Genomic DNA, 24,085 nt, shown 5'->3' on the forward strand with positions numbered 1-24,085 from the left:
TGCCTCCATATCTTTGAAGCCACAGCTCTGGGCCCTGTAGTCACACAGGTCGCAGCAGGCAAGCTCAAAGACCCATTTCCAAAGGGTCTGCAGTCCACTCTGCTCCTTTAAGAAGTGAGACCGGAAAATAAAATCTGGGCTTGAGTCTTTATCTGGAAAAGCCGGCAGGGTGCAAATATTTGAAAGTAGCACTGCTAAACCAGAATGGCTTTTAAATCATAACAAATCATATCTTGCATTTCTGTAATGCCTTTCATCCTATGTTCTCTTCGCAAACATAAACACATGAAGTTCAACAACACATCTGGCAAAGTATCGTGCCGTGTGGGAGCTTTCACATCCCAGTTCAGCAGATGAGCAGACATGGAGTTGCTAGTGATCCCTCCACCTCATGTCAGACAGGATATCTGCGCCAACAGATGGAACACGACCAAGATCTCCTGACCACTAGCCTTATGTGCCATCTTTCCCTGGTTGTCCTGTAGATTTGTTTGTCAGGAAACTGGGTTGCAGATCCAGAAAATAAAATTCTGATGGAGGCAGATTGAACTTTTCCAACTGTCTTTTTTGAGTTATTCAGTGTCTACCCAATGCATCGTCAAGGCAGAGATGTCACCCCATTTAGGTTTCTGTCTCCTGCATGCCCAGTTGGTATCCTACTGGAAACCAATTATCAAGAGACACATTTACTGTGTGGCAAATCAGAATTTGTTATTATCACCACCCCATTAATTTCCACACACATCTGCTGGAGTACTTGTTTCTGCCTGTGTCTCACATTTATCTTCATTTAATCCACTTTTTACTGCCCTTGTCTTAGTGCCAGCAACTATCATAAGGCACTGTAAACACTTGTTAGTTAACTGTTTGTGATCGCCACCTCTTCAAAATCCACGTTATGCTAGTCATATCCTTCCACAGAATCATATTGTATAGTGCTTTGTGTTGGAAGAGATCTTAAAGATCATCCACTTCCAACCCTCTGTGCCATGGGCAGAGACACCTTCCACTAGACCAGGTTGCTCAAAGCCCTATCCAGCCTGGCCTTGAGTACTGCCGTGGATGAGTCATCCACAGACTCTCTGAGCAATCTGTGCCAGTGCCTCGCTGCCCTCATAGTGAAGAACTTCTTCATAATGCCAAATCTAAGTCTTTCTTCTTTCATTTGAAGCCATTACTCCCGGTCCTATCCCTATGTACCCATGTTAAAAGTTTTTCTCTGGTTTAGATACTGGAACTGATAGTTCAACAACTTAGTTGTTGGAGTTTTGTGAGTTCTGCAGTATTGCAATTATTTAACTAAATTATGAAATAATTCACAAGCAAACGCCCCGAGCTTGCTCCAGTCCCTCAGGGACACAAAGAAGTCTGGGATTGTCAAAGAGGGGCATGAACTAAGGAGCCCAGTTTCTTCTGGATGGTCGTGGGGCTGGACTGTGCTCAGCCCATGACAGCTTCTTCTAGAAAGCTCAGCCTAAATCCTTTGATAAGCAAATAAGTCAAGAGATTTTGCATGTCCTAAGCCTTTTTCAGATCCAACACCAGCCTAAACGTGCCTGAGCAGCCACCACCCTACTGGCTGCTGCTGCCACTCTGATGCAGCAGAAAGGTGGAGTGCTGCCGTCTGGTATGAAACCTCAGCCTCAGCAGCCTTTCATCTCCTGTCTTTCGGCTGCCATCCAAATAGAACACATCCCCAGCAAAGGGGAAATGTTGCTGAAAAGATAACACATCCCGCTCTCAGGCATGCTGGCTTCCTATCTGTGCCTGCTGCCTACAGGACACCTCAGGTTAAAATCTTTTCTGCTGAATCAAAAAGAATGTCTCCCATACCACCTGACAGCCTCTTTTCCTCTGTCAAATGTAATTAGCTTCCCCTAATTAAAGTGCTGCAGCCAGGCTCAGCAGGAAGCCGGAAGAGCTCAGTCCTCAACCAACAGCTTTTCATTTCTGCTCCGCATTCAGGCAGCCAAAGGACGGGAAGCCCATGCTTACCCCCTCCATGGCACTGCATCTTTTTGGCTGTCTCCTGTTTTGAGACACAAGCAAAGCCTGGGCTCCAGCAGCCTAGGAGGATGTGCTGTGGCCAGGCAGGGGTGGGCAGCAGGCAGGGGTGGGCAGCAGGAGGCTGTGTGGCCCGGGGCATGTGGGACACTGAGCTGTGCTCAGTATGCTGGACACCAGCACATGTTATCCAAAGCTTTCCTCTAGTCTAATTCCATTCTGTTAATGAGATATATAAAATGTAAAAGAGATCTCCCAGCAATACCATCTCCCAGCACCAAATGATTGTCTTGGTGTGTTGTGATCTGTCCTGTTCAGATTTATTGGGCCCAGTTGGAGTTTAATTTCTTCTTTCTGCCTTCATCTGAAATATATATCTAGTAGTCATACATTGACAGGACAAAAATATCCCTTCAGAGCCCCTCAGGCAACTGCAGGAAGCCTGGATGCAGCGAGGTTTGTTGCACTAATGGCCTTTGCTGCACATGTGAGCTCTACCCAGCCACACCAGAGCTTTCCAGCCTTTCCGTGGGGCCAGGAGGCAACAAACAGGGGAATCATCTTATTTTCATGTGTACAGCCATCCACAGTGGTGCAAAAGAGATGTGTGTGTCTCTGCCAGAATCTCCCCTGCCCCTCTGCAGAATTGCCCTTCTACAGCTGATCCTCCACAGCTCTTGCCTCTCCTCTTGCCTGCTCGGCCCTCTGTGACTTTGTACAGATGATGCACAGTTGATTTTAAGAGAGCAGCATTTTGTAGAGGCCATGTGTTACTGTAAGCAGACAGAGGTGCCTAGCGTAGTCGTGGATGGAGCCCACCTCCACTCCTTCCAGGCACTCCAACATCCCATTAACTCTAGCCGAAGGAAATTACATCTCATGTCAAGGTTGGATTCGTCTGATTTCAATTTCTAACCGTGGGATCTTGTTATCCCCTTGTCTGCACCTTTATACCACTCCACCATTCCCTTATCAGGCTGGTTTTCTTGTGTGTAGGAACATGACTTCTCAGCTTCCTCCTCAGTAAGAAAGCTGGCCTGTCTACCTGAAGTCACACTTGGGAAGGCTTGGTCTCCAGGCCTAGAGTCTGCCTGACTGTCCTCCTGTAGACTCTCCCCAGTATTTCCTCATCCTCTGTGCAGCGTGGACCCCATAACTAGACATCTCACTCCAGAAGTGGTCTCATTCATGCTGCAAAGGGGGCACATTGCTAAGTCTGCTTCAGTTTGATGCCTCTCTTCTTGTGCAGCATTGCCCTGGGAAGGTTATTCATAAGGTTATTCTCACAGCCTTCCTGAGACAGACTCTCCTGTCTTACAGGTACTCTTTAAATTTTCCAAGTTCCAATTTGCCTCTATTTTAGAAATATTTAAACATGTTTTGGACGGTTTATTAACCAGACATTATCCTTCCTCTGTAACCTGTCATTATCACCGCGGTTTCATCCACTAACTTTCCCACAGTGCATTTTATTTTACAGCATAGGTTGATTGTAACACTTAACGATTTAAATGTTAGATGAAACTTTTCTGGTTAAAACTCTTATTTTTTTTCACCAGACTTCTTGGCTCTAGTTAAATATGGGTCTCTTTCTCTTCAAATCTGTTTCTTGGATTATGATGTTTCTTGGTGGCTTGGACTATGATGCTGGTTATCACCATGATGCTCCAGGCTCTTGTAGTGTAGAAGACAAGACTGTTGATCTCCATGCCAAAGGTAAATCCCAGCAGCTTACTTCAGAAGCAATTTAGCTTCTAAAGTTAAAGTTTAATTACTAAAGTACCTGAACGTTTACCAGGTTAATTAGATGGGATCAGCAAAATCTCATTCAGAGGTAGTGGTTTCCTTATTTCCATTCAGATATGGATCTGTTTCAGCTTCAATGGAGTCTGCTGTGAACCTTCATACCCAAGTCAGTAAAAGTGCCTGCAGCCTTTTTTTCTCTTCTCACTTGCTTTTTCTTTTTTTTTTCTCTTGTTCCTTTCCAATTTCTGTCAGTGGTGATTACACAGTGGTGCTCCACTTCACTCCAAATGGGTAGTTCTATCTGAAACTCACTGAAGCTGATGAAAAGTCCTTCCATAGGTCTCAAAAGACCCTACCTGAGGCTCATAAGCTATGCATTACCTTGACTGTAAGTGTCTGAGGTACGCAAAGAATGTAATCTGTTCTTTCTATCGTGTCGTCTTTTTGTTCCTTTTTTTTTCAAACATGCCATACAAGCTCTTAATGGAGCAAACGACATGAGAACATAATCTGTATTCCTGCAGGTTTTGTGGCAACGCTGGCTGCTTATTCCTTATCACCCAAAGTGATAAAGCCGTGTTGGTGATACCATAATTGAGTTTAGTGGAAGTGATTTATCAGGTTGCTAACAGAGAATGAAAACTTCGGGGGCGGAACAAGCAGAAGGAGAATATGAACTTTTCAGAAACAAGAATCTTGTTTTTTATGCAAATAGTTGTGTTAATGAAAATCAAGGGTGAAAAAAAATCACAGTCACAACAGTTTTGCTTACAGAGCATTTGATAGCTTATCTAAGGAAAAGGTATTTCAAAGGTGTTCCTGAAACATCATCTGAGTTTCATTTTCTCTGATAACGCCTAGTTTGTAGGATCTGTTCTTTGCTCTTTGCTGTTAGCAAGTTAGCAGTAAGTCTATAACTTCATTAACCAGACAAAATGTGGAAGAGCCCCGTACTTGAAGACAGGCATCAGAACCATACTTTCAGTGTTTCTTTCATGGGAAAGGATAATTTTTCTCAAGACTCAAATCAAAATCCTGACAGGCTCAAAAGAAAGGGGTCATTGATTTCAACAAAGTTTGAACCAAGCTCTCATTTAGTTTATTTTCCCGTTCTTGTTTTTATGAATTGTTATCCAACATCTACGTTGTAGGAGCACTCAAAAGCCCCAGGTTGGGGGTCTCATTGTGCTGTGCTCCAGATTAGCATCTGTAAAGACATCAGGTTTTGTAAATGAGTGTGTACCTAATGGCTGCTGGAGCTTGTGAAATGGCAGAGCCCAGCAGCCATCCTCAGTAGCCTCAGGCCTGCTGGCTTCCACTCTGCTGAGGCTGAGGAGAAAAGCCATGTCTCCTGGCAGGGGCTGCTGCAGGGACCATGACTACCATTACCTCCTCAGGGTGACACCAACCTACAGGGAAGACAGCTGGTCAGATGTCCAATACTTGTGGCCAAGTGCTTGGTGAGACTGTACCTCATCAGTTAAACAGTTTGCTGCCAAGTTGAAAATTAAGCCAGTGCTTCAGTGTTGTTGAATGGCTCAGGAGGAAGTGCTGAGACCCATCACTGATGATTTAGCAATGCTCCAGACTGAGAGCTCACACAATTTCTGGGCACTGCTGCCTCTGTATGCTGTTTACCTTCTGAGCTCACTGGCTTTCTCACCAAGCCTCTCAAAAATCCATTATCACAAGAGGTTTAACCTTATTTGTCAGAGGATTCATCTTTTCAGAGAAATTCTCCCTTTTGTTTAATTCATTGCTTTGTTTTCCTCCAAAGGTAAAGGAAACTGTGAAACAGCCCTATCAAGGTCTTCTAATTTTGATAAATTAATTGTCTCCCTGTAGAGTGATCAATTAGAGGAGGTGCTGGGAAATGCACTTGCACATTTCAGAATGTCTCAAATTCATTAACTATTCCACTTGAATTATGAGTTAGTGAGCAAGACGAAGAAAATGCCTTTGGAATAATTTTTTGCAGCTCCTGTGTTTTTAAATGGGCAGCAGACAATCTGCTGTTCCCTCCTCTTCAGTTGTTTGTTTTATCAGCTTTTCTATTAAATAAAGTTTCCATTGTCAAATCACATCTACAGGCATCTCTTGATCTCCACAAAACAACTGTCATTTTCTAAATCTTCTACTTCCCTTTATCCTATGTGCTTTTAGTTGCGGCTTTTTTCCATCAGGGTTTTCTCTAAGGTAAGGCTCTAAAACTGCTGTGGCAACATTTTGCCTCACATTTTCTTCCCTTGTTTGGTAGACAGTGATAGCTTCTTTGCTTACAATTCACTCCAGATGCCAAGCAGGGCTCATTACTATGGGACCCGAGTGGATCTTTCCATCTCCACTAGACTTTCCATGGAGCTACCTTGAGAAGGCTCTTGAGGGTCTGGAGTGTGTCCAGAGACAGTCAACGAAGCTGGTGAAGGGTCTAGAGAAAAACTCTTATGAGGAGAGGCTGAGGGAGCTGGAGATGTTTAGCCTGGAGGAGGCTGAGACGAGACATGATGACTCTCTACAACTGCCTGAGAGGTGGGGGGTCAATCTCTTCTTTCCAGTAACAAGTGACAGGACAAGAGGAAATGGGCTCAAGTTGCATCAGGGAAGGTTTAGATTGGACATTAGGAAGAACTTTTTTACTGAGAGGGTTGGAACAGTGGGGTGTAACAGGCTGCTCAGGGAGGTGGTGGAGTCACCATTCCTAGAGATATTCTAAAGATTCATAGATGAGGTGCTGAGGGATACGGTTTAGTTTAGTGATGGGCTTGGCAGTGTGAGGTTAGTGGTTGGACTTGATGATCTTAAAGGTCTTTTCCAACTATTATGATTCTGATTCTGTGACTCTTGCACCACGGTCTGCTCTGTTCTCTGTTTCAGATGCTGAGGTGGGGGTGCAGTGCAGGAGGTACATCTGGCCTGTTATAGTTAATGGTGCATTCGGTCTCTTTGGCTGTGTGCATCCATGATGAAGCTTTGAAGAGCTGCTTGGAGGCCTCTGCCTCAGCCGCTGTGTGTACTCAGATTGTTTGCTCTCCAGTTGCGTGCCAGGGTAATGCCTCCTGGACAGAAAGGTAATGCAGCCATGTGGATTCATTAAACGTCTGTGAGGTGTGGATGCTACTCCCATAGCCTCTACACATCCACTGTCTGAGAGTCTGCATGATCCCACCTGATGAAAGAGACATGACAAACAGGTGAGCAGGAGTAAGGAGGTAAAGATAAGAACAACTGTGCAGAGGCCTCCAAAACCCCAGAAGAGAAACAGAAATGAAGGAGTCATCCCACAGCATGTTCAGCCAAATTCTGCAGCAAACCCATACACTGAATAAGGAGGGGACTGGGTCTGCAGCATTGCAACAGCTGCCAAAGGCCTTTCCTGTTGGTTCTTGAAGTATTGTTTCATGATTAAAGCACCCAGAGACCTCAGACAAGTTTAGGACTGTGATATGCAATGAGACTCCATTGCTGTATGGAGAATGAGAAAACCTTTCTCTAAAAAAGCAAGTTTGGAAGAAGAGTGCAGCATTCAAAGTCAAAAGGCTTCCAATCAATGAAGGCTGCAGACTTCATCAGGCTCAGACTGCTCCCTTCGGCTCTCTCCTCTGGGTAACTTGTGGCTTTCAGAGTTCATTATGAGAGTCCTACTCCCAACCCAGGCCTGAATGCAAGTAAAACATTGTCAGGGCAACAGTCCAGGTTCTCCTACAAGCTCAGCCTGAACAACTAGTATCAGTAATGCAACTGGAGGAAGTCTGTTGAGTCATTAAATCCAGCCTTTGGCAGCCACAGGCAACCATACAATGGAAGGATCCACACCCCTCTGCTTTGCCACAGAACAGTTCATTATTCCATGACAAGATCTTTGATGCAGAAATAAAGCACACAACAGCCACCTCAGAGGACCACAGAAAGGTAGCAAAAAGTGTTCTAATATGCTAGGACCATGCCAGAGTAATAAGTCTGTCAGGGCAAAACGCCCAGATGACCTTGCAGGGTGGACTGCATCCTGTTTTACCTCAAAAGCCCAAATACTTGTTGGTTCTTGATTTGATTCTCATTTCTAATTTGATGATCATATCAATTCTGAGTCTGAGGAACAGAGAGATGGTCGTGCCACTCATGAGATTGCTTGGTCCTACACAGAGAAGCTTTGCTTCCTGTCCACCTTCTCATCTTCTGCTGTAGCCAGGCTCTGGCCTCCAGAAGGAGAAGAAACACCAAGCACAGCATCTTCTCCAAGCCTGCCTTATTCCCCACAGCTAAACTGAACATCAAAGGATGTGCCCTGGGTCCTATAAAGGACATTAGGAGTATGAAATTAATTAATCTTTATCCCAACTTGGTAGGAGGTATGATCAACACAGTATTTAGCCAGGGAATCTGTGGCTGATGACCTAGTTACATTTTTTGCGATTAACCATAATTTGGAAGAGTAAATCTTGAGTCATTGCTGATCATCTCACCTTGAAACATGAAAGTCCTGGGAAGTCACACATGCTAACAAGGGACATGGTAGGTAGGAACTAAATTAACTTATTCAGGTAAACACAGTGCAAGTCAGAGTTTAAGAAAACAAAAATATCAAAATCGGGGTATCTTTAAAATTTCCTCAGCCCCTGCTGAGGTTCTATTTTCCTGCATGAGGTCATGTTCTTCTATTTTTGAGATGAGAAACACTTCCACAGCAACAATTTTGATGTCACAAACAGAAAATAATGAAGCAGGAGCAGCTGACCTCTTTAATAATGACACTCCTCTTTTCCTGCAAATATCTTTGGTAGCAAAAAGCTAGAAGAAGAGAAATACAAAAATGAAGCGATATACAAGTCCCAGAACTGTCTCTCAAGACTATGGCTTGTTTCAAAGCCTTCAAAGAAGACATAAGTAGGTCTTCTACCCTGGAGCTACTGCTGCCCCCAAAAAAATCCAAACAAAAATAAAAACGCTGCCTTTCTACTGTGGAATTCTGACCACAACATGGTTTTAAACACCACATCAGTGCAGTTCCCACAGAAGACAAGGTCAGAGTTTGACCCTTCACTTTATTTTTAAACACACTTTCTTGCATTTGAACATGCAAATAGGAGCGGTTTGAGGGGGAGAAAAAAAAAAATCCAGATGCTTGATGAAATGTCAGCAAGGAATCGGTTGATTCTGCAGTTGTGTTGTTGAATCAGTTGATGCATTTAATGTCCTTACCGCAGTGGTAGACCACCGCAGGTTACTTTCAGAGGGATGAGCATACCCCAGTAGACACATTATTTTGTTAGGGTGAAAAATGTCTCAGAAAACAGCAGAACTGAAAGAAAATTAAAAACGCTGGATCATAAATTAGGGCAAACTTATGATCTGCCTCTAGTCAAGAGAATATGTAAGATACATCAGGGAGAATAGAGGGATCCTATGTGCAGTTCTGAAGGTGGGCAAGAGAAGACTTTCATTGAAGTGCCTTAAAAGAAAAGGAGACTTTGGAAAGAAAAGCTTCTTAAACATCAAAAGACAAAAGACATCAATCAGGCTTAGTGAGTTAGTCTTTGAAATGCGGTACCAACTTCCAAGTCAGCAAAACATGTATAGATTTAAGTATAACAGCACAATGTTCTCTTGTACTTCTGAAAAGTTACTTTCACAAACGAGACCGCATGCCTCTGTTAACAAAACTCCTTTTTCCACAGTCTGCATGTCCAAAAATAAACCAGTAAAGCAGAAAATCCTCACATTGAGAGAAATCAAGAGAGCTGCCTAAGCTGGCTGTTCAAAATCTTTCCCAAAGTTGGATGTAATCACTTGCTGAGATATGCTAGCACACATCTATTAGCTGCAGAGACAACCCAATTGCAGTAGGCAATTCAGGCATTTTTTGCAGCCCAGTTTGAGCAGATCAGGCTGAACACAGAGCACCTTCCCACCCTGTTGAGGGGATATTTTAGCACTAAAGTGGCAAGGCCCGGTTAGAGAAGCGATGCCAGGACTGCCGTGGTGCTGGTTTTCTTGCTTAGCTGCTGAGTACATGGAATTATAGAACCATTTCAGTTGGAAAAGACCTTTAAGATCATCAAGCCCAACCACTAACCTCACACTGCCAAGCCCATCACTAAATCATGTCCCTCAGCACCTCATCTATGTTTCTTTAAAATATCTCCGGGGGTGGTGACTTCACCACCTCCCTGGGCAGCCTGTGCCAGTGCTTAATAACCCTCAGTGAAATACAGCAAGCAAACAGGCGAGACGTTGAAAACAAACACGCCCTTCCAGGCATACACATGTCTGTATTATTGGCTTCCATGAGACAAAAGGATAGAAAATATGACTTCGTTTCCAGCTTGCATGACATGGTTGCAAACAACCTGAAGAACAACAGGACTGTTGAAATAATGAAGGGTATTTTCCAAAAGTGCTGTAACATCGCCTTCAGAAAGAAAACCACACTGAACTTTTTAAGATGAGCTGGGTGCATACATTGTACCAGAAGCATATTATTGCATAAATACCTTTTCTGAGGGACATTTTCCCCTGCTTCAGCAGGGAAATTCTTTGCCAACAGCCCCATGCTGCATAGGAGGCGGTTAACAGTGGCACTTCCTCAAGCTGTCCCATGGGATGGGACAAGCACAGCTGCCTTCCCCTTCTGGGGTGATTTCTCAAAGGAAAACTTCCACAAATCTAAGGGAGCAAGACTGAGAGGACTATTGTCTATTTTAAAAAAAAATAAATAAACAAAAATTGCTCTGGTTCTGCTAAGGGAGCCTGAATAAGGGAGAGACAGAAGGAAGATATTTACCTATTAAAAATAAATGATTCAGGCATGAGTTTTTGAGACTTTGCACCATATGGCTGGAAAACTTCTCCAGAAAAAAAGAAAATCCTCCTGAGACTGAACTTCCCTTTGATAGGAACTCGAGCAAGGGTGTGCTGACTGGGGGCCTTTAAACATTCCTTGTTAAAGCAGATGCCTGTCTGCTTACCTGTGGCAACGACACATGGCTCCTCCTTTCATCAGCCATTTGGTTTACTTTTGAGCGATCCAGTTTATAGCTCTTCAAGGACTCAAAAAAAACCACCCCATGACTTGTTGGTTCCCTTCCTATACACTGCTCTTTCAAGCAAAGACTAGACAGCAGGCAAATCACATGCTAATCAGTATTTAAATGCATGTCCTCTTTAGCAGCCCTTTTTTTGGGTGGCAGCTCTGTGAAGGGGTGATTTCCCTGAGGTGTTTTGAGAGGAGAGAGAGAAAGAAAGATTGCAGGTATGTTTGTACTGCTCAGGCATGGAAGAAGAGTCAGGAGGGTGCAGCCACATACAACTGCACCACCCAAACCCAAAACCTTGCTCCAGCCCCAAAACCTGCTCCAGCCCCAAGACAGAACTTCCTGGCTAGGAGAGCCATTGGCTCACTTCAAAGTCCAGTCTGAGACCAAACCAAAGGCATTGGGCAGACTGGGAAGAGGGGAGGGGGATTTGGGCCAGGCTTATAAGGAGCTTGAGACTGAAATCCTTAACAGTAAAACACAGGCAGAATGCACACCAGGATTCAGGATCAGACAGGGAGAGCCCCAGCCTCCTCTCTCACTTCCACACTGGGGATTAGGCAGTATGTTGACTGCAGAAGGTCACTTTACTCCATCCTTCCCATCTTGGACATGGTGGAGAGCTGCACCTGGATGCATCAAGGGAGCTGGGAGGAACAAAACCTCAGATCTCTATGGGGATTTTGGCTCAGACATCACATTGATGTTTTATCAGCTCCATGATGAGGCAAGGAGTAGAGATGGAATGCTCCTAGGAGACAAAAGATGAGATCTGCTGAGGAGAGATGGGTTCTGCCACTTGCTCCTTGCAAAGAACAGGTTAACAGTATGTGATAGACAAAGTCATGCATGCTTTTTAATTGTGGGTCATTTATTGCATGAATAAACCTGAAGTGTCAGGGTCCTTCTCTGGCAAAGGGACTACAGAATAACAGAGGGGAAAACATGTCTAGGAGAAGGCTGTAGGACTTAGCTGGGACCAGTGCCGGAGAGAAGGGGCTACAGCCACTGTGTGTCAGTAGTACGCGGGGGAAGCAGCATCGGAGCACCCCAGCAGCTGTGACACAGCTGATGCAGGTCTGGCAGTCGACGGAGAGAGCAGCTACTGTGCAGCAGCTGCTTTGACCTCTGGAGGGGCTGTACATGTCCCATGCAGTGCTCTCTGGCCTTCTGGCTGTCATGCCTAGAGAGGCTCATGATGCTGAGAACAAGCTAATGATTTTTCAAAGACAGGGAAGCCCGGGGCGAAGGAGGGCAGCATGAAGCCCTCTGGCCACACAATGTGGTTATGCCCCAATTCTTTAAAAGGCAAAGATAGATGAGAGGGTTTAGTCCAGGTCAAACTATCCTGAGCGATCTCTTGGGGATGGCAATTAATCAGTAATTGGCACACACACACAAAAAAAGGCCAGAGGAGGAGGGGGATGGGAGATCATCCCTGCACAGTCAGATCTAGCCCTGTTTTATGTTCCCCCTCACAGGTCTTGAAGCTGTGCCAGATCTCCTGGCACCCCAGCAGCCGCACTTGGCAGCCTTTGTTTCACAGGAGCAGTTTCCACCCTGCTCCACTGCTTGCTGCAGGAGACCAGAGGATAGTGTTATATCTTTTGGCTGCTTTCCCTGCTCCCAGACCACTGCTGCTTTGGAAGGCAGTTTCCAAAAGAAGGAAACATCCCTCAGGATGGTCAGGAGAACTGTTGTGACTGCTTGGCTGGTGAGCAGTCGCATCCTGGGGGAAAAGAGCAGAACTCCATGGCACAAGCACACGTGTTGAGTTGTGGGGCCTGGATTTTTGTCTTTCATTTAGCATTTTTCTGTGTCTCATACGAAGCTGCACACACAGCATTGTGGCCCTTGCAAGGGTGGAAATGTCCTGTCACGTGATGCTCAGCTCCCTCCGGCTGCCCCAAGAGCCTGATCTTGCCACTGTTTCCAGCAACAGGACAACAGTGCCTTTTGTCTGGGTTTGCTTTGGGCAGCTGGGCCTCTGAAATGTGAATGCATATATTTTGCCCCCTTTATTGTCCTTGTCCTCTTCTCAATAGGCTCAGCTGAGGTGCTGGTGTAACAGATTGCAGCTCTGGAAGTCAGGCATTTGTGCACCTTTGTTTGTTCTTCTCCTAAAACAACTTTGTTCCTCTCCCTCTTCCCAGGCACGTCTGTTTTGTCATCACAGAGCTGCAGGCAGAATCTCCCTGCAGCAGATGACAGATATCTGTGTCCTCAATATCCTCAGGCCCTGCCTGTGCCTGTATCCACCACTGAGAGTCCCTCAGGGTGACAATTTCCATTCTCTTCTGCTTTTGTCAGCAAAACCATGAACATTGCTTTTCATAGAATGGTGCTTCTCCCTTTTACCCAGCTCAGCCTTTCTGCCAATGTGTATTTGTTGCACAGAACTCCCCGCCCTGCTTCACCAAATAACAAACTACATTAGTACAGATCCAGCTGCAGCAAAACCCCAGTGCTGCAGAACCTGTAACAGGGCCTTTTGCACTTAACTTGGATTATTACAAGCTATTAGTCAGGTACCTGAACGTGTTGGACTATGCAGAAAGACCACCGCTTCATTTTCCATTTGCAAAGCTCTTTGTCACAGGAGTCAGATGCCAAACTCTTACTCATGCACTTAATGTTTGGTGTGAATGCCTAGAAAGTGAGAAACCCTTCACTGCTACATCTGGTAAACATTATCAGCTAGGGGTCTGCGAGCTTTGATTCAGGTCAGCTGGCATGAAAGGAGACTCAGGAGTGTTTGCTTTCAGCTCCAAGGGCGAAGAAAATAATCTCTTCTAAAGCTCAGGCCTCCACCTGCCCTTCATCAGGGGTCACTTTACGCAAGGAGAACAAGAGAGAGGAGAAACGGTGTGCTGGGGAAAAGCCAGTTTTGTTCTTCCATGTTACAGCTGGCATCAGCAGGTGCCTGAAACAAGGAGGTAACCACACTGCCACTTGTTCAAATATTTTTAAGAATCAAGCCATTAGTTGGAGGAGGAAGAGTTGCCCTAGTTCAGCATTTTCCACTTTGAGCCTGGAGTAGGGGCAACCGATGGTTAGTGATCTGGGGTGGGGTGGAGGCAAAGGGGAGATGGGGATACAGGTTTAGCTTTTGTAAGAGGTTTCTTTTGTACGTGATAGTCACTACTGTCAGTTCTTCTTCAGCTGCTGCCTACTTAAATACAGAGCAGTGATGTGCAAAGCTGGGAAAACATTTACTTTCCCAGCTCAGCCTCTGCCTTGCACCAGCCACTTACTTTCCTGAAGAGGCAAATTCTTCATCTCCAAATACTAATAATTTTCAGCACCTTTGCATATTTTTTCCTTCTGGTCATTTTGCAACACTTCAAATTCATTGTGTGCAAAAGGAATTTGTGACTGATTTCTGAGCACCAGCTGCGTTGTCTCCCAGGCAGAGCTGAACAGGCTGTAATCCTTTATTTCTGATTCTGTTGTCTCCATCAGAAGAAAGGTCTTGGAGGGACAGCAGGCTGTGACTCTTGTCATCAAGATTTGCTTCCTCACCTGAGGAGAGCAGGGTCAGCAGATCTCCTGACCTTTCAGAGGTGCTGATCCGAAAGCTGGCCAGATCCCAATGTGATGCATGCAGCTGTCAGCAACAGTAAATCACTATTATTAATAATGTTGTTGTTGTTATTAATTTTACCACTCCTTCTCTTGTTATTATTGTAATTGCCTTGTGTTTGTTCAGTTTTCCTCTAGCCAGGTGACTACTGAAGTGGAGCAGCTTCAACAGGAAGATGTGAGACGCGCCCAGGGAGCCCAAGGGAGAGAGGAGGATGCTCCCCTGTGTCTACCACATCCTGCATTAATTCTGGTGCTTTCTGAGGGGAGGGGGACCTCTGCTTCCTCTCACTGTATTTTCTGAGAAAGGCTTGGTAAATACATTTAATCGAGTGCACACCCCTCAGGCGTAGCAAAGGGACCCCAAGCTGGGAAGCAGGGTGCTGTACTGACATTGAACACAAACCCCACTCAGAGAAGCTGTGGGAAGCAATGGCCATTCACTCCTGGAAGAACAAAATCTACCTCCATGCAGCCAGCCGTTTCCCAGGCTCACAAGATTTCCTTAGGCTTTCCAAATACTATCCCAAATATTGGGAGTAGAGAGGAATGTCTCTTAAAAGCACATTTCCATCTTGTTGCATGAGTGGTGGTCACAGAAATCCTTCATGCCTCCTGCTGAAAAAGCATTTCAGAAGCTTCCTAACAAATATAAAGCAGCAGGACAACAGGACCTCTGAACATACACCTGTGAGAATGGGCATGTTGTTTGTTGTGTGTACATAATCCAGTTTTCTACTCAAGAAAAAAAGTGTTCCTCAGCTTAATTTGGTCCTGTGAGCAGGTTGCTATCTTTTGTAAGCTTTTTAAATGCTATTAACCAAAACATGTCACAACAACTACTGGCAAACTGTTACTTTTGCTGCATCCTCCTCTATTTCTTTCTGCTCTTTGTGATGGCTGGCTCAAGTTTAATGACACTGTGACAACACCAGCTGAAGGTCTCACCCCAGCATGTCCATTCACACCACCTCAACACACATTAAAAAAAAAATACTCTTTTGTTTCCTCTAGCTGCTTCTTTCAAGCTCTGATCTGGTGGCACAGCCCCATCCCCAGGGACAGGAGAACTCTGTCCTGTAGCACTGCTGCAAAATTCATTGCTTCATCAGGTCACAGGCTACTTACTAATTCACTTAAATCACATGGAAAACTCTTCTGGTTGTGGTGACAGGATCAGCAATAAATAATATATCTTGCTCCAAAGTGTTATTTCTATTAAAATGCAGCACATTTCAGGATACACCAGTTTGATGAATAAGCATTCTGTCATTGACCTAGTAAGCAAATGAAGTGGTCAGATATGTCCCAGAGCTGAAGATTTATGGCTTTCCAATACCCTACCAACTGCTTTACCCGTGGGTCGTCTACACCATTCATTCCTCCCCCCAGCACCGTCCCCATCTCCTACAGCTGGGGAGCCCTTCGGCAACTTCAGCCTCAACAAACCCTTCCTCAGATCCTGTGCTTTGGTGCTGACTGTTAAGATGCACAACTACAGTCCCATGCTGAGCACCAAACAGGACTCAGCTGCACTGTGCTGAGGTCATCTCTTCCACCCTTAGTTCCCCCTGCCTTACCCTTCTTCTGCCGCCTGCAGATTCATGTGCCCCTCTGGCTCTTGGTTTCAGGGAGCTGGAAAGATGAACATGCAGTGAAACAAAGCTTCTCTTTATTAAATTATGACATAAGGATTGGCTTTGTGTTTTTTTTTAGTGATTTACTCTCCCTTTGGGGAGAGAGTTGTGATTTACTGCCAGTGTCATCACAAAGATACAAACTTTTGCATAAGTCGTGGATGTATCAGCTTGGAGTTGTTTGTATCCATGTCGCCGCCTCTACTAGATGTGTGGGAATCAGGTCCTATCACTGTAACTGCATCCATGACAAAGGACTCTCCTCATTTAATCATTACAGATGGAGTTAAAACACTACCAAAACCACATAGATAAGTCTTTGTGTATCACAAAACTACAGCAGGGTGCTCTCTGCTGAATGAGGATGTTTGATGGAGTCTATCACTTTCCACCCCACAATAAACCACAAACGAGGCTTTGACAGTTGCCATTCATCAGCACTTGACGTGGTATTCACCTACAGAAATCCTTAATACAATAATTTTCTTTCATACCAGCAACTCTTTCCATTTTCTTTCCAACTTTCAGAGCCATCCCCCCTTCCTGGCTTTGCACCCTCAAGCTTTCAGAAAAAGCGATTGCGCATGCTGCAGGTTTACCTTGATTTCCATTGCACCGCTCTAAATTCAATCCTGAAGCTTTGAACTGTGGTTCAAATTAGGAACTCACAGCCTTAGATGCAGCAGGGCAGATGTTAGGCAGCAGGTTTCCCTGTTTTGCTAAAGATCTGAGAAGCTACAGGAGATAAACCTCCTTCAGGGCCACCTGAAATACTGATCACCACACGACATGCCAAAGGGTGAGGATCTGTTACTACTGACTGTTCCAGTTTCCAGACATTTCCAGTTTCCAGGTTCATTCCTTTTCCTGATGGAAAATATTTCTCTTACTGCTTGCTTTCTCCTTCTGGCTACCCTATACCATCTTCCTGGGTGTCTTTATTCAGGATGATAGGTATCCCCTCACAGCCCCAGAGTTTGACCCTGGGAATATATGACATTGCTTGCAGAGGTGCATAAGATTTTGCAGCTTGCTTGCAGAGGAGAGAAGTTCTGTGGTTATGGGGGTAGTGTGGAGGAAAGCAGAAGTCTCCTGAGCTGGCAGGGATGACAATTCATAAGCAGATCTGCTGTGGCTGGCAGCTCATGCCTACCAGCTTACTCCATTTCAAAAAAGGCCCAAACTCCTCTGTAGACCAGTTACCTATGGGCAGAGGGGGGATTTTGATGTATATTTAAGAATGATGTATAGTGTCACATGCTGTGACGCCTGCAACGTCAACATAGCAGCTATAGTTCTGGGACAGATGGGTGCTGAGATTTCTGTCCATGCCCTGGGAGTGGACACCCCAGCTTTCCCAGCATCACAGCACAACAGAGTAGATCTAGAGCCCCCCAGGTGGAGTCCTGTGACTCGAGCATATTGGATCACGTAGTACCAGGAGCTATAGAAAATAATCTCTCCTAATATGGGAAGATTATGGTGATGATACTTTCCAGCATGAGTATACAGAGTTGAAGAGGGGGAAAGAGAAATTGCTTGCAGGATTCAGATGGTGGAGATGTGTGGCTTAGTGATGGGTGGGAAACACTGCTTGAAAATAAACACAGTCTTCCTCTCAGCTCCATTGGCAGGAACAGCAAGAGCTGGATGTGAAAGAACACATCCAGCTGGTTTAATCCTTCTGTTCTGCCCAGCTGGGTGCCAGGGAAGTCTTTGAGAAGGGGGGCAAATGCTGCTTGGCCTGCACCAGAACAGGCAAGAAGAGATGTGGTGTGTGGAGTCCATGGGAACACTGCTTCATCACACAGCTGTAGCAGTCCACGTAGGTTAGTGGACAAATGCACCCATTTCACAAGGATGTTGTCTGGTCTTCCATCCTCTTTGTAATTAATCACAGGCACAACAGTGCTGCTTTTTTTAAATTATTTATTAGAGAGGAAGAACCCTAAATAGTGCTCACACACGCACTAACAACACGTGGCTCTGTTAATAGTCTTTAATTGTGCAGTGCCTAGCTCTGGCATTAAAAAAAGAGCCAAAAGGAACAGAGTGAGAAAGAGTGAGTCACTACACATAGAAGGAAGGCTATAGGTTGTCAATACCTCAGCACTAGAATAACCCAGTTATCTCTTAAATAGACCAGTTTAGGGATACTGTTAAAGTCAGGTTACAGTAATACTAATAGCTAGGAGCAGGACAAAGCCTGAAGCTCCAGGGCACTGGGCTGTCAAAGTAATGTGTAGTCTGAAAAAAAAAATAAATGTGCTTCCTGACAAGTTTTCCCTGTGGGTCACAGACACAAGGCCTTTGGCTGTAGATGAGCTGTGCTAAGAGTCTAGGGTAGAGTTGGAATAGGAAGAGCATCAGGATAGGAGCTCTGGTTGGCGTGTGGCTGCCAACAGGCTTCCAAAGTAAGGGGGAGGTAACAAAAAGGTTTCTCCCCAGTAGTACTTCTCCCCTTTTTCATTTAAATGATGGCTGGGGGTCTTTGCCCAGGGCTCGTTCCATGTTTAGGGTTAAGGTATGTATGGGTTACCTGAAAGATTGTTCCTTTGACATCTCCACTGGGACAATGGCTGGTTGTCTGTAGCTACAGTTAACTCAAGGTCAGGCTTTTCCTTTAGAAGGAAGAGAAGCCCTGAAGCATCAATTCAGATTGTGTTTCTCACAGGCTGCCAAAAGAAGTAGCAGTCTCCTAAAAGATCATTCCTTTGACAACTGCTTGATTTGGGCTTTGGCTCCTCAGCAGAGAGTTCATCCCATGCACATCATTAGAGTTGGGTTTAATTAGGAAAGGGACAAAGCCTGAAGCTCCAGGTAGCATGGCGCGGGTGAGGGGCTTCTGAAGGAGAGTGTGGACCACAGAAAAATTTCTCTCCTGATCACTTTTTCATCTGGAACATTGCTCTGGATGCCTGGCTACTACTCAGCTGTGCTCAGGCTTTAGGGCTGGTGATGGAAGTGGGACAGAGTCTAGAGCTCCAGCTGGCACAAGTCTGCAAAGGGTTTGGAAAAGGCTGGAATGAACAGCAAAAAACTTACCTCCCTGCTAAACTTTTCTTCTCAGCCACTGCTGGGTGTTCTCATCTATGGAGTAGCCCACACCTCACTTAGGGTTACAGAAAGGACAATTCCAGGTCCCATAGCTCTAGCTGGCACGGGGTTGTTAATGCACTGCCAAAGGAAAGGAGAGGCTGCAAACAGCTTTCTCCCCTCACAACTTCTTTATCTTGGCCAAGGCTTGGCCTCTTTGGCAAACGCTCAGTTTACACACAAGGATTAGGGTTAGGTTCGAGAGAATGTCAAAGCTTAGAGCTCCATGTGATGTGGAGCTGCCAAGGAGATCTCTCAGAGGGAGGGACTGGCTTCATTAGGATTTTGCCTCTGAAATCTTCATCACTGGTATGATTACTAAATGATAGTGCAGCCAAGGCCAGTGTTTAGGGTTAGGGACGGGAAAGGGAAAATCCTGGAACTCTAGTCAGGTTGTGGCTGAAAAGGGAGGCTGCAAAAGTATTTCTTTCCTGATAGCTTCTTGATTTCTGCTATGGCTTGTGGTCCTAGAAAAGGGTTTAGCCCATGCCTAGGTTTAGGGTGTGGGTTGCGAGGGAAACAAAGCTTAGAGCTAGCATCAGCTTGGGGAAGGGACAGGTTGCAAAAAGACTTCTCTGGGAACTTCATCTGGGCCCATAGCTTAGTGCCCTTAGTTAAGCCTCAGTAAAGCCCATTTGTCAAGGGATGCCAGTAGATGTTTTTCTCTCTAAGTCAGCAGGAGTCAGATCACACCCGTTTATTGTATTTTCCTCCTCAGGGTTCAAATCAAACCTTATTTGGATGTCATATAGAAGTTCTTTTAAACAAAAATCCCACCCAAATATCACAAACTTGGCTGCACCCAATGATTGCTTACAGCATTCCAAAGGAGGAAAATGTCGTTGATGTGTGGTAGACACCATAAATAACTCCATGGGACTGATGATCCTTGGCTGTGCAAACCAGCACATGACATGACATGATCTTCAGACAAATCCATCATTTTCTTCAAATGGCTAGAAGTCTATCAGAACTTGTTCATGAGCAGATTCTGGTCATAACTTTATACTTGCAAGCCTCTTGAAACTTCCCACTTCGCATCAAGTCAGTCCCTCCTGGGATGTGACCAACTCAATACTCACTGTCTTCAGTGGGCAGTCTTAAGTGCAAGAGGTTTAGACAAATGGGTCACAATAGGCATGCTTGGGCAGGTCAAGAAAAATATCTAGCCTTCAATTTCTCTCTTTAGGCTCAAGAAAAGAACTAAGGGTTCACTAGCTCCAAAATCTGACCTACTAAATGTGTTCTTCAACCAGGGAGTGGAAGGAAGTAAAGTAATGGTGTATTCTTACAAGCTGGCTCTGCTAAGAAGGTGAGGGGCAGTGTTCACTCTGAGGTGCTGCAATTTGAGTAGAATAAGGCAAAAAAAAAAAGCACTTCAAGCCGAATAGATTCTTCCTGACAAAAAAAAAATCAGGCTTAGGGAAAAATAAGGGAATAATAGGAAGGGTGATATTCTGAGAAAAGGAATCAGTAGGGAAAGAGAGGGCAAAGGACTCCTATTAAGGGGATAGGGAGTATATGAGACACAGGTGACTGTTCAGAGCCACTTCTCAACTGCAACGACAGCACTAAAGGGGCCAAGGAGAAAGATTCTCAAGGTAATGGTCAATGGGTCAGGAGCGTGAGTGGCCTAGTGCAACAAAAGAGGATGCTCATGTACTGGCACTTATTTGAGGCTGGAGAGAGGCGGAAATAGACTGGACATCTCACACAAATGTCAAAGCCACCAGCCAATAACCATGCCTAGATGTCATGAGTTCATGTGGAGCTGTTTTTTGCTTGGTAATGGGCAGGGAGCTGCAGTGCTGGTCCCAGTAAACAGTTCTCAAAACATCCCCCAGCTCTGAGGTGGACCCACTTCCAGCCTGGCTGGGCCACTCTGGCACCTCTGCCAACACTATTTAAGAAGGGAAATCTGAGATGGAAGAGGAGGTGGAGGAGTGGTACAAGATAGAGGCAACCATGCAGACCCCACAGTCAGAGGAGGAAGGAAGGAGGAGCGCAGGACCAGAGACTCCTCTGCAGCCCATGGTGAGAACACAGGCTGTACCCCTGCAACTCATGGAGGGCAATAGCAGGGCTGAGAGCCACCAGCAGCTCTGTGTGAGTGCACCCGGATGGGCGAAAGACTGTGTGAGGAGGCGGCCATGGTGCAGGCCGTGCCGGAGAGCCTGCGGGCCACAGACTCACACACAGGAGGCAGAGAGGAGCTGCAGCTCTTGGGATGAACGCACGTCAGAGCAGCCTGTGCAGGGCTGCCTGGCCTGTGAGGGACCCCATGGAGGAGCAGAGAGGACCAGCAAGGAGCCTGTCTGCCCAGAGGAGAGACAAACAGCAGAAGCTGTTTGGAATAGACTGACTGAAACCCCCATTCCTCGCCCCCCTCATCCATTCATGGAGGGAGGAGATAAAGACACTGGGACCAGGGCTCTGACCTCAGGAACAGGGGAGGGCTGGGGGGAAGATGGTCTTAAAGGGCTGGTTGTGCTCTTCATTATTGTACCACTCTGTGGTGTTTTCTGTTTAGAGTTTTTGGGGTTTTTTTGGGTTTTTTTTATGGTTCTGGTTAGTTTGTGGATTAAATTTTATTTTCTTCTCTAAGTTGAGTAGTCTTATCTGTTTTACCCAGGACCATAAGTAGTGAGTGAGCCCTCCCTGTCCTTGGGGAGTTCCAAAGGCCCTTTGTACTTACGTCTGATCATGGTCCTTTTTTCCTGAATGGGCCTAAACCACAACACTGGGTCACAGGAAAAAAATGTGCTTCATAGGAAACCCTGTGGAAAAATATTCAGCCTCCTCTAGTGTTTCATGGATGGCCAACTCCAGAACACCATCACCTGTGCCTGTCGCTGACAACTTGCACAGCGTGGATCACTGACAGTGTGAGTATTGTGGGTGGCCTTGTGTGACCAGCCAACCTGTGCTCAGACAACTGCCTTCACAGAGCAATGAGACCCAGGAACAACCTGAGAACAGCTCTATTCAGCCTGGTGCATTGCCCAGATGCCACACCAAGCACCCAGCACAACTGCTTACATGGATAAAGCCAAAGGGCTGCAGCAGCAGGTAGTTCCCAGCAGCTATACTCATCTCTAGAGGTCAGAGAGAGCAATACAGGGACTTCTACCTTACTTTGGTATTTCCTATTTTGCCACCCTGAGCTTGGTGCTCCTGAAACACATTTACACTTGGCACTAACGAAGGCTGAGTTTGGCAGGGGTAGGCAGATGCACAGGTTGTCTTGTAGTTTGTTTTTCATTGAAAATATGGTTTAGCACACAGTAAGATGTGCTAGTAGGTCTCATCACGTGCTTGCACCTGCACACAGTTAAACGGCTTCTTGGATCTAGGCCACAACAAAAATGTTTGCCGGGACAGAAGAAGAGAAAGGCAGGAAAAAAAAAAACCCAAGATCAAAACAACTTACTTGGCACTAGTACCAAGAACCTGTTTTGATCCCAGCTCTTCCCAAAAAGTGTACAGGGCTCAGGGCAGAACCCGTTTTCAGGTCACGCTGCAATCTCAGCCACACTACAAGTCTGCAAGCACAGACCAAGCATTGCTTTAGAAGCACATGTATCTAAAGCACATGAAACTAACATGAATCCAAAGTCAGTTGTTTATGCCATCGCTCTAAAACATGACATTCAAATCCTGTTCACAATTAGCCCTGCAAAAAATCAAGCAAACTTAATAGCTCATATCAAAGTTGGCCTCACTTCAGGAAAATTTCTGTTGCCTTTGTAAACACAGCTGAGTCTCCATTTTTCTCCTTCCTATTGGCAACGTACTTCACTTGCTAAATAAAGATATCTAAACAATCTCTCTTTGTACAATAATTTTTATGCTTTCCCCATCAGTCTATTTCAGTTAGCTGCCCCTACTCTGTGCAGTACTCTGCAAAGTAGCGTTCAGAGTATGCATGAAAAATGTTTGGGGTTTCAGTCAAGTTACTAACAGGAAAAAACAATGTTTTCTGGCTGTAAATGCAGAGTGAGAGAAAGACTTTCTTTCATCAGGTCTCTCTATGAGACAATGTCCTGCTACTGTTTCTGTTACAAATATCTCTCTTTTTTCTGATCAGGACTAATGGTCCAAATTTTCTCCAGCATAAAACCTAGTATTCAGAACATATCGAAAAATCTTTTCCATCTATAAAATATTTCATTTATCTATTTTATATCCTAAAATCATTATTGCTCAAAACTCATTGGTTGTTTCTGCAACATAAACATTCAATTGATAATGAATTTCATTTTATTTTTGCATTCCCTTGGAGCTCCCTATAACTACTTTCCATTCATCCCTGCCCCCAGAAAGGAGTAATCCTGGGCAGAAACATCCGCTCAAGGAGAATTGGAAACCTATAGCTTTTTCTTTCCAGTCGTCTTAGACTTCACTGTTCAGCAGTGAGTCACTGTTCAGCAGACTACCACTGAATTTGATGGCTTTTGTGTTGAGGGAAATCCCAGCAGCGAGTACTCAAAAATACTCCACCCGGGTAGTGAACTGAAGCAACTTTTCAGCTTCTCCAGCAACCCAACAGACGACAAGTGCAAAATGAAGCGGAAAACCTCTCCCTACACCTCTAGCTGCAAACAGCAGCACTGCAGCACCCAGCCTGAATTTCTGCCAGACAGTAATCCTGAAAAGCAAGGACAGCACTAACCTGGAGTGAAGATGGGTTAGGCCAGTCTCCATGCACTCCAGCCTCAGTCTAGCGATCTCTCATTTGTTGCTGCAACCCCAGCTTCTTTCTGATCGTCTGTGAATCAAGCTGTTATGCTGACAGTGTTGCCTGGTCCCTATTAAAATGAAATGGGTAATGATGATCAGAGGGCACACACATTCCTAGGTCAAAAGGGAAGAGAACTGTGGCTCGGCAGCGGTGTCGTCCGAACAGCAGCATGGGCTCTGTAACCTGATACATGGCATTTTAAGCACGTGTTGAATCGTCTTCACACGCTGCAGGGAAAAAGCAAATCCCCT

Source organism: Colius striatus, chromosome 1 (assembly GCF_028858725.1).
Source record: "Colius striatus isolate bColStr4 chromosome 1, bColStr4.1.hap1, whole genome shotgun sequence".
Classification (NCBI taxonomy): domain Eukaryota; kingdom Metazoa; phylum Chordata; class Aves; order Coliiformes; family Coliidae; genus Colius; species Colius striatus.